Raw genomic sequence first — 11,655 nt, 5'->3', positions numbered from 1 at the left:
TGTGAATGTATTGTCTTGTCATTGTGTGTGTGTGTGTGTGGTCTATTTACCTCTGAGTTTAAACTCTCATATCTGTTTCCCCCCAAGATGATATTTGGTTATATATTATGGGAAAATGGGCTTTCTACCCTAATCCTTCATGCAACTTTTAAACTTATATCTATTTATGTATTTTATTCTAGCATGACTGTTTGTGTTTTTAAAGTTGTGTTATGCCGTCAATGCTGAGCTCCTAAACTGCTTTTCATTGTCTGTAAAGCAATGACAAATAAACTATTCTATTCTATATTGGCTATAACACAAACAACACCAAATAACTAAAAGGGAATCAGCCAGCCTGTCTGCCTTTTTCTTTCTCTGTCATTTGAATTTATTACAATGAAGCAATACAGAGTAAGATTCAATTTCGATATTTCTTTTGTAAGTTGTTTAGGTTTTTATTAAAAAGCTAAGGTTTTTCATCTACATTTTGTTTAAATACTGTGTATTTTAATTAAAAGACGGCCTTATGTAGTGAAAGCCTTAATTAGAAATCAGTATTAATCTTTTACTTGTTTTACAGAGGAGGCTTGTATCTCAGGAGAGTTAGTAAGGGGTCAATGTAACACTCCAGAAGAGTGGGAAATAATGAATCCCTAAAAGGAAGAAAAAGTATGTCTCTTCACATCAGTGAGGGCAGGACTGACAAATTATCGGCTGCTCTCCTCTATCATATATGCTCACATCCCACTTCTTTCTCTGCACTGACAAGAACTCAGAGGAGAGACACAGGCAGAAAGACCTGCCCAGCATTGATGCCTCATTTCTCCTTGTTGAAAGCATAATATACAGTCTATGGTTGAAAGCCATGGTCACAGATTGTGCAAACTGTCCCTTGTGAAAAGAAGCTTTCAGAAACAATATAATTTAATAAAGTGGCTAAGTATATTACTTGTATCCCAGTGGGTGAGTGTAGAAAAAAAGATCACAATAGAGAGACAGCAGTCATGCTGGTCTAGATAAAATGCAGCATTGATAATCAATACTTTTATCCAGTCTAGGCAGCCAGCTCAATAATTTCCTAAAGGGTAGTTTAAAGCTCTAGGAACTACAGCATATTTCCCATTTTGTTTGTTTGGAATAAACAAACATTCAGACTTATCCATGGCTGAGTGTTAAATAGATGTGTGTGTGTGCATTGGTGTCTTTGATGCTGCTCTTGAAAAATATAAAGTTAATGAAGTCTCCCTGTCTCCAGTTTTGGCTTTCATCTTTCATCTAGAGAGAAGGGGTAGCAGTGACAGGGGCTCAAGAGTTCATGTTTTAAAAAGATTGCTTGTGAAAATGCCACGTCTTTGTTTTATTTTCTCCAAGAGACAGACAAAAACTGTCTCTATGGTTACAGCTATTTGGGGAATAATCTCTATGGCGACAGCCTTATATACTTAGCAAACAAGTGTTGAAACAGTGAGGTCTATGGGGTCAAGGTGTGTGTGTGTGTGTGTGTGTGTGTGTGTGTGTGTGGGGGGGGGGTCCTTTTATATGCCACAGACAGCACAGATGACTGGCTGCTGATTTGATGATGCAATACCACAAACAGTGTCTCCGACTTACATTTCACTGTTAAGAACAACAGATCCATGGAAGAACCCAACACTTTAACAAAAAACACTAACACCCACACATTTAAAATGCCTACAGTTATATATTCCCATGAGCATTCACAAAATGTGTTCTGGTCTCTCTGAATTTTGGCTCATTTGAGTTATACAAACAAATTAACAAACAAGCAAACCCGCTCAGTGCAGGAAAGTAGCCTGCAGTGTTTGGTCTGCAGAGCAGTGAATCTCTGGCTAATGAATATGGATATATATTATGGCAGAGTGAACAGAGACAGGCAAGCAGAGCAGTGAGCCACTGTGCTCACTCTCTTTATAAGATGCTGTGTGAAGTCCACAGAGACAAATGCAAGCCAGTTTAAACACAACATAAACATAGACTGCACTATACTGTGCATTGCATCAGTCATACCTTAATGTATGCAATATGAATTGAACTTATTAGGTGAGGAAGGCCAAATAGTGAAATGTTAACAACTACAATTGTGAAAAGGGTCTTTAAACACATGATAAAACAGATCAAACATACTGCAGCTGGAAAACATTGGGGTGCACCAATATGTAGTGTGCATGTGTTTGTCGTTTTGGGTGTGTTGGCTGGTGATGTTTCCAGCTGCAGTGACTCAGCAAAACCAGCATCTTGCTAAGGAAAGCAAATGAAGTGACTTGGAAGCAGCCAGTATGAAGATGGAAAGATTAATGTGCACAATAATTTTGGCCTGTGGCAATGACAGCACTACACATTACACTGCAGAGACACCGTGTCTGTGAAAGAAAGTGAGAATTGAGTAAATTTGTCATGATTAATGCAAATTATATTAATTAGCCCTATGGTGGCCTAAATATAAATGTATAAGTAGTATGCAAGTTCACAAAACCTTACTGAAAATACATGATGGCAGCACGTTGCCTTTTACAATCACTTCTATCTGCTGCACTTTTTCTATCTGCAGGAGTGTTAAGCAAAAGGCGCCATCTCCTGGCTGAATAACCACAGCACATTTAACCACATGTGGTTTTTTATTATTATTTTGATGTTTTTTAAACTGTCATTAATTGTGAAAATATAATCTTGACTGTCATTATTTCTTGTGACTGAACTGGCTTGATTAATTTCAGGTTACTTCTGCTTTAAAATAGGCTATACTTCCCAAGAGATTACCTTACATTGATAGTTGAATTCAGCTCACAAATGAGTTTCATCATTGTTAATACTTAAATATTGTTGTTTGCCCTGATTCATTTCAATATATGTTGGTAAACATACTTTATTCATTCAAACGATAACCCAACAAATATGTAGCCTAAAAAGGAAAAAAAAAATAAAAAAAAATATTGCAACATAAGCAGCATTTAGATGAAAACAGCATTTTTACAAAAAGAATTAGGCAATCACATTAATAGGCCTATTAGAAATACACATAGGCCAACAAATTGAAGTTTTGTCATACTTCCTAATGTAATTCAGAGCAATAATGCAGAACAATTTAGTTTACCTCTTTTCAAATTGGACAGCTTAAGGTGAGTAGGCCTACTTGCTCTTACTGTAAAAACGGCCTGTCTAAATCTAAATCTACCATTTTTATAGACTGTAAAAATAATGGCCCGCTTTTAGTGGCTCAGAAAGCAGTTTTCTCAGCTGGCTGATGGTCCTGTTGTATTGTGTCCATGCGCAGCTTGTATTTTGGTTCATGTAGCCTATGTTCAGCAGCGCAACTTGCAAAAGGGCTGAATGAAGGTGAATATAGATAATTTGGTGTGGTGAAGTGCAGCAAGTTGGCTATTTAGTTTGAAAAACAGTCGCCTGATAAACTAGCCTACAGTAGCCGATGTGATGCTCACAAAACCAAAAGGATTTTATGAGTTAAATAATTCGGTAACACTTTATAATAACTATCCATAATTCATCATTTATTAAGCATTAGTTAACCATTAGTTAATGTTTGTTCATTATTACTTATTAATTGTTCATACATAGTTCATCATGAGTAAAGTATTTGTTCACACAATTATAAATGGTTTGTTCATAGCAAATAAGCCTATTAGTTAATGTTTTTTTATCATTATTAATTAATTGTTCTTACATAATTCATCATCAGTAAAGCATTTATTCACATAGTTATAAATGGTTTTTTCATAGTAAATAAGCCTATCTTGAAAAATATGTTTGTAAGTACATGATTTATACTTAACAAATAATGAAACAACCATTTATAAATGAAATAATTTTCCCATTATAAACCAGTTACTAACTATTGCTAAATGCTTTGTTCATCATTTGTAAAGCACTGCTCCTATGTTAATTCTCATGAATGAAGCATTTGTATACACACTCATAAATGGTTTGTTCATAGTAAATAAGGCTCTTGGAAGTTATGTTCATAAATAGAAGTTTGACACTTTCTAAGTATTGCAAAAACCATTAGTAAATTAAATAATTTTCCCTTTATAAACTATCTACAAACTAGTAGTAATTTATTTGTTTATCATTTGTAAAGCATAGTTCCTACATTCATTCTAATCAGTATAGCATTTGTAAATGCATTTAGTAAATGGTTGGTCCATAGTAAGTAAGCCCATGTAAAATGTTTATCAGTATATTTTTTAATAATTCCTACATGATGCATTAACCATTTGTAAATTAAGTAATTTTAGCATTATCAACTAGGTACTCAGGAACGTAAACGGTTGTTTATAACTAGGAAGTTAATGATTAACAGACTATCTAGACCTACATTTGTTCATGTCTTAAATAAAATGTTATGATTTAGAAAAAGGCTAATAGCTTGGGTGTTAACACATCTGTTACAAATACTTACCAATAATGTAATCCATGATTAACTCATGAGTTACTACTGGTTAGTTAAGTATACTGTGTGAGCCCATCTAAAGTGAGTACTTTCTATGCTTTACAAACCATTTATAAATGAGTTCCAAAGGCTAACAGAACCTGGACACACACATGTATTGCTCTATTTTGACATGCCTTCAGAAATATGCCTATGGATAGTTAGTGTTAATACATCTTTAACAAGCACTTACCAACACATCAATCCATGATTAACTCATGAGTTACTACTGGTTAGTTAAGTATACTGTGTGAGCCCATCTAAAGTGAGCACTTTCTATGCTTTACAAAGCATTTATAAATGAGTTGCAAAGGCTAGCAGATACAACAGAGACACAAGTAAAAAAAGTATTTGTAACCTTTATTACGATGTAGTAAGAATGTACATTTATGAAATAGCTCGTAGTAGTGTTATGTAGTTGATATCAATGTGAATTTGGACCAGAACCAGAAGAAAACTAGATTGTTAAGAGCCAGAGAATTGAACATCAATAAAGAGACTAGGAAACCAGGATAAAGTTTGAGAAGTGTATTAATATACACAGAAATATGGGTTAGGGTTACAATGAAAATAAAATGAGGTGATATTTCATAACCCATATTGAAATATCTAAATCTCTATTCAGTTGTACAACCGTTCTTAAATTTCTTCTCTTAAGTATCAAAAGTATATAAATCCCTTTCAGGTATCAAAAGTACATTTATATTATTTTGTAACCTTTATACAAAAAATACATTTCTAATTCAAGTTTTATGGAACCTAACTTAGTAACATTAACACTATTCTTAATATAATTGCATAAATTGCATGTAAACATCTCTCAAATTGTATTATTTTCCCATAACTTAAGCTACAGTGTTGTAATTTAGAGGCATTAAGACATGCATGCTCATTTATCCCTCCCTGCACAGGTAACAGTAGAAAGAATGCACTAAATATTAGCCTCTTTGAGTTACTTCTCCATAAACTCCAGTTAAACAATTAAAATTCAACAGATACCCGCAGCTAGCAATAGTGTTGAAAAGCAACATTACTTTCCATAACCAATAGATAGAATCATTAGCCTTTTCACAGGCAATACGCAGTACTCCGCTAGCCTTTTGTGGCTAATTACCCTATTAGCATATGAATACAGCATCTTAGCTAACCCGTTAGCTTTGCACTATTAGCAATAGACAGTATTAGCACCGTTCTCTTAATACATCCATGATTAGCACCGATTAGCATGGATGCTAGCGAACTCAAGGCATAGCTAGTGTTAAGGAATGACTCACCATTTTAATGGAATTCACTGCCTTTAACTCCGTGACGACAGTGGATTCAGACACAGCTCTCTTTCGTTCTATTCAAAACAAAGCATAGCCAGTATTAGATAGGATTTAATTCAATACATTTCGTTATTTTTCTCTTACCGAGTGAATAACGGCTGCCTACGTTCCGATGTAGCGCCAAAAGGGACGTGAGGAGACGTAAATCTAGAGATCTGACGTAGCCTAGTTGATAGCTGATTGGTCAGCTCACGGACCCGAGTTCACCCATTGGCTTATTTACAAGCCCATCAAAGCTAAGTGAAAGTTAAATCATTTTCCACTATTTTCTCCCATATCTCTTACAACTATTTTTGACCATATTTTAATAACTTGGAAAACAAAACGAATGTCTCAAAATAAAATAAAATAATATAAGGGTGTCATTAGTGTTAACTTTGATGGGCTTGTAAATAAGCCAATGGGTGAACTTGGGTCTGTGAGTAGACCAATCAGCTATCAACTAGGCTTGTTTGTTGAGCTCTATCGGAACGTGACGTCGTATAAGTCTGTTGTTATTCACTCGATAAGAGAAAAAGAACGACATTTATTGAATTAAATCCTTTTTCTGTGTTTGAGGTTTGCCTTTATATGCATCCACAGTTCTGTCAAGAGGAGTGGGCCAAAATTCCAGCAAACTATTGTAGAAAGCTTGTGGAAGGATACCCAAAACGTTTGGCCTAAGTGAAACAGTTTCGGGGCAATTCTACCAAATACTAAGGAAGTGTATGTATACTTCTGACTTTGATGAAAGTGATAAAAAAAAATACATAAAAATTATCCCTCGCTCGATTCTGACATTTAACAAATGCAAAAAATATGTTAATATGTATTGATCTAAAACAGAAAAAGTTTACTCTGATTTAATGTATGACAGTAAAGAAATAAATATTTTTGTGTTATTTTTTAAAGTGTATGTAAATATCTGGTTTCAACTGTAAATCGAAACTTGCTCTTTTTGGACAATATAGAAGTTGTTTTTCAGTGACTTTCTAAAGTTTGTAGTACTCAAGGTATAGCCAGCTTTGGTGTTATGAGGAACCCTACAATTAACACTGACCATATTATTGTATCTTTACACCATTTATATGTAAAAAAAAAAAGAAGAAGACACATTTGTAAAAGAGGGCCTGCCTTATATATGTTTTCATGTGTAAATGAAGGTTACTGTGATGGTTGGGATCGGCTGGCTGTGAGTTTTCTGTTTGGTTTTCTATTTTCTGTTTTGTTTCCTATTTTGTTTTTCCACTGTGCCTCCTGTCTGTTTCTCAGTTGGCCCTGCCTCTCTCTGTGTCTCCCTTCTTTTTCCCCTTCCACCCTGCCTGCACCAGCCAGCTGATTATGCACACCTGCTCATCATCCCACCTTAACCTCTCCCGCCGTACGCACCTGCCAGTCATCAATGTCAATCAAGACCAGTACTAAAACCCCGGATCTACTCACCATCTTCGCTTGATCGTTGTTTCAGCCACCCTGGTGACTCCATCCTGCCTCCGCTCCCGCTTCCAGCCTTCCCTCTTCATTGTCTCTGCCTCCCCAAACTCAAGTGCCTCCTCCTCAGACTTCTTGGCCCCAGTTTCCCCGCTCCCCCGGAGCTCCATCTCCTTCCCTATCCCAGCCCATTATCCTGCTCCCCTGTGCATTATCCCAATAAATCATTTTTCCTCTGAGCTTTGCATTTGGGCCCGTTCTGTCCTGTCCGTAACAATTACTGCAACAATACACCTGATTTTGTTCTGTAAAAATGAAAAGAACCACACAGGTGTATTGACTCTACAATATAGCTGTCCAGCAATAAGTTGTAGCCATGTATTCAGCCATTGTTACAGCAGCTATTCACATCACACTTGATCAGTTATTATTATAACAAATAATAAACAATATACAATATATTTAGTAGATATATCTTTTATTATAACAAGTAAAGTACTTATTATACAATATATTTAGTAGATATATCTTTTATTATAACAAGTAAATTACTTATTATACAATATATTTAGTAGATATATCTTTTTCCGACCATATTTACAACCCTGCTTTGCAGAACTGAAGAACTACAACTGTTGTGCTGATTTGTATGAAGCTGCATGGTGCGGCTTAAGAGAACACTGAGGAGTCTAAGGGGATGGCAACATATTATATCAGATTTAAAATATTTAATTATTAAATGGGTGAATTTTAACGATATTTTAACCACCTTTGATAGGGCCCCCAGTTGTAGACTACTCACATGATAGCTGAGGTCAAGAGCGCTCTATAACATTTCCCATGTATGTAGCCCCTTTTGTTGCTTCATTAAGAACTTCAAACGTGGTCAATGGTCAGTATTTCAAAGCAGTAGCCATGAAGAATGTTCATACTCTCCAGGTCGACACCTTTCCAATGACGTATTTGGTTTAGCTCTACAACAGAAGTTTTATTTTTCTAATTTTTATGGACACAAGCAATCCCAGGCCTAGTTTCAGAAAGTCCTTTGAATGCCCAATATTCAAAATGAAGCTTTTTGGGTAACACTTTGCTTGACAGTATCAACATAATTGTGACATGACACTGTCATGAACGTGTCATAAATGTTATAAACAAGTCATAAACGTTTATGACTTCTGTCATTAAGTGCCATTCGGTTTTTGTCATGACAACTTGACATTAATCAAAGTGACATTACCAGAAGTTATCTTGGTCATGACAAGTTGACATTAAATTTGTTTGGGATGTCTTTGTAATGACAACTTGACATTAACCAGGATGACATTACCAGAGGATGTATTTGTCATGACAACTTGACATAAACAGAAAATTCACCTCTTTTTGTATTCATGACATGTTGACATAATGATTATTAAAATTAGATGTGCAAGGTTAGAGACCAATTCTAGCACTTGGTCAGATAGATGTGTGACAGGATATTTCACAAAACTGGCTGTTATGGCACTATTATGACAGTGTAATGGATAGATTCTTAGACCTCATGTAAAGTTTTACCATTCTGATTTGTCATTAAGATATTATGAAGGATAAGACGTCTTAAGAAGTGCAATCACACCCAAAATTACCTTCCTAACACATTATCATGTGATGTAAAAATCTTTGTTGACAGTAGTGTTATGTAGTTGATACCAGTGTGAATTTGGACCAGAACCAGAAGAAAACTAGATTGTTAAGAGCCAGAGAATTGAACGTCAATAAAGAGACTAGAAAACCAAGATAAAGTTTGAGAAGTGTATTAATATACACAGAAATATGGCATACATACTGATAAACACAGGTATGAAAAATAACAACTGAAATAATAAAGTGCGCACATAAAAGAAACCCTTTTCAGTTATATGAGCTCAATTGTTCTTTGATGACAAGAGTTCAGAGATGTTTAGCATTGGGGCCCATATTAGTTTGGTTTTTGTTTGTCCTTCCACCATGAAGAAGGAATCCAGGGCAATCCGTCTAAGTTCAGAGTCTCGATCCTGTAGCTTGCCACCCAGCCATCTGATCTGGAAATCTCTAAACCCTGGAAGTCTCTGGGATCTGAAGAGTCGATGTGATTCAATATCCCTCTGTGGACAGGACCTCCCCTGCGTAGCGTTTCTCAAATCTCCACCTCCTCCACCTGTAGATAAGGCCAAATAATTTCTCTCAATTACTATTCAGTAATAAAATCAACTGCTTAGGCTACAATGAAAATAAAATGAGGTAATATTTCAGTTAACCCGTATTTAAATATCTAAATCGCTATTCAGTTGTACAACCGTTCTTAAATTTCTTCTCTTAGGTATCAAAAGTATATAAATCCCTTTCAGGTATCAAAAGCACATTTATATTAATAGGCAACCTTTATACAAAAAATACATTTCTAATTCAAGTTGTATGGAACCTTAGTAACATTAACACTATCCTAAATATAATTGCATGTTAACATCTCTCAAACTGTATTATTTTCCCATAACTTAAGCTACAGTGTTGTAATCTAGAGGTACTAAGACATGCGTGCTTATTTATCCCTCCCTGCACCGGTAACAGTAGAAAGAATGCACTAAACTTAAGTTACTTCACCATAAACTCCAGTTAAACAATTAAACTCACAATTTGTACTAACATTCATTCAACAAACATATACAGTACACTACAATACATTAGACTACACCACTGAGTGACTCACCATTTTAACGTAATTCACTGCCTTTAACTCCGGGACGACGATTCAGGCACAGCTCTCTTTCGCTCTATTTACAACAAGGCAAAGCCAGTATTAGATAGTATTTAGTATGCAGAATTGATTTATTTCACTAACTGTCGTTTTTTTTTATTATCTTACTGAGTGAATAACGATAGTTACGTTATTGTAACTCCAGATTCTATGAGTATAGGCGTAGCCCTCTAAGGCTACGCTATTGGGTTTATCCCTTCGCGCATGCGCAGTCGTGAAGATTTTCTTTCCCGCCCTTGCGTACAGATACTGTATATGTACAGAGCGGACCCGTTGTTCATCTCCCAACATCAGCTTTTTCTTCAGCTAATGTAATAGGAGCAGGTGGCCCGAATCTTAGAGGGCTACGCCTATACTCATAGAATCTGGAGTTACAATAACGTAACTATCGTTCTATTTCGTATAGGCTTCGCCCTCTAAGGCTACGCTATTGGGTTAGGGCGAAGCTGATGTAGTCAATGCCACCTGCAACATAGACTTTTGTGTGTCACACTCATCCATGCCGCGCTGTGCTCCGAAAGCGGGCGTGCGCATGTTTGTGTTTACAGACATGGCCAGCAAGGAGCGCAGAGCCCTTTCCGCCGCTGAGCGAGACATGTGATCGTGTCGCCCAGCCCATGGTAGGGCTCTGTTGAAAGGGGCGGCGGACAGTCACCGCCGACTGGGTCGATGTCGTCCTCATCCCGCTGGCATAGCCGGGGGGAGAAGAATGACTGAGCGGCAACGCTCATAGCGCGTGAGCGTTTGCTCCCGCTGTCTGCATAGTGAGAGAGCGGTGGAGCTCCGCGTGCTGCGGTGGGCTGGTGTGTGCTTGTCATAGATATATACACCTATGTGTGCTTGCGTGGGGAACGACTGTCATGATGTCAGCGCATTGTGCAGTGGGAACGAGGGCTGTTGTGTCTCCGGCTCGTAGAGGGACAGACGTTACCCGCTCCCCGACATAGCCACGCCGTTGTGGCTCGGGGGTCGGGTTAGACCAGGTGGGGGACACCTTCATGGTCCTCCGGCTCTGTGAAGCCTGCCGGTAATGTGCCGGCAGCCGCTGCGGAGGGGGGCCGGGCAGAGGAGCTGGGCTCGAAGCCTGGCAGTTGTCATGGCGACGGCGCTGCTCTGGAGGAACGGGCTTCCCAGAGCCGAGCCTTCGGAGCCGCTCCGCGTCTTCGACCGCTTGGTGAGGAGGGACGTGGCTGTCTGATGACGGGGCCCAAATAGTCCATCGGGAGCTATGGGGCCGTACAGAAGCTCGTGCCTGACATCAGTGGGTAGCTGCGACATGTGGGGCTAGGTGTTTCGCTGGGCCACAGTCTGCCACGCCGTGACTCTGGACAACGCCACCGTGGACGCCATGGTCAGGGTGAGGGTGGAGGTCATGGCCTTGCTAATCTCCGTGGCTAGCTCCGGAGGAAGAGCTCCTGGAGTGGTGGCCATAGCGGTGACGGCAGAGGTTAGCATACCTGATCCTGGGGGAAAAGGTTTCCGGTGGCCGAAAAAAAGCAGCCTCCGGAAGCAGAATGGACGCCAGGCTCTGCTCCAGGGGGGTTACCGAAGGGAAGCCCACTTCTGTGTCGCCTTGAACCCGAGTGAACGGGGTGTAGCGAGAGACGGGAGCCTTCAGTTTCCCGGGCTGGGAGAGAGAGAGCCTCCTCCACGAACGGCCGAATGCTCCGTGAAGCGCGGCCAGAGTGGAGCCCATG

The sequence above is a fragment of the Perca flavescens genome, chromosome 10, assembly GCF_004354835.1.
Source record: "Perca flavescens isolate YP-PL-M2 chromosome 10, PFLA_1.0, whole genome shotgun sequence".
NCBI lineage: Eukaryota > Metazoa > Chordata > Actinopteri > Perciformes > Percidae > Perca > Perca flavescens.
Note: the sequence above shows the minus strand (reverse complement) of the source record.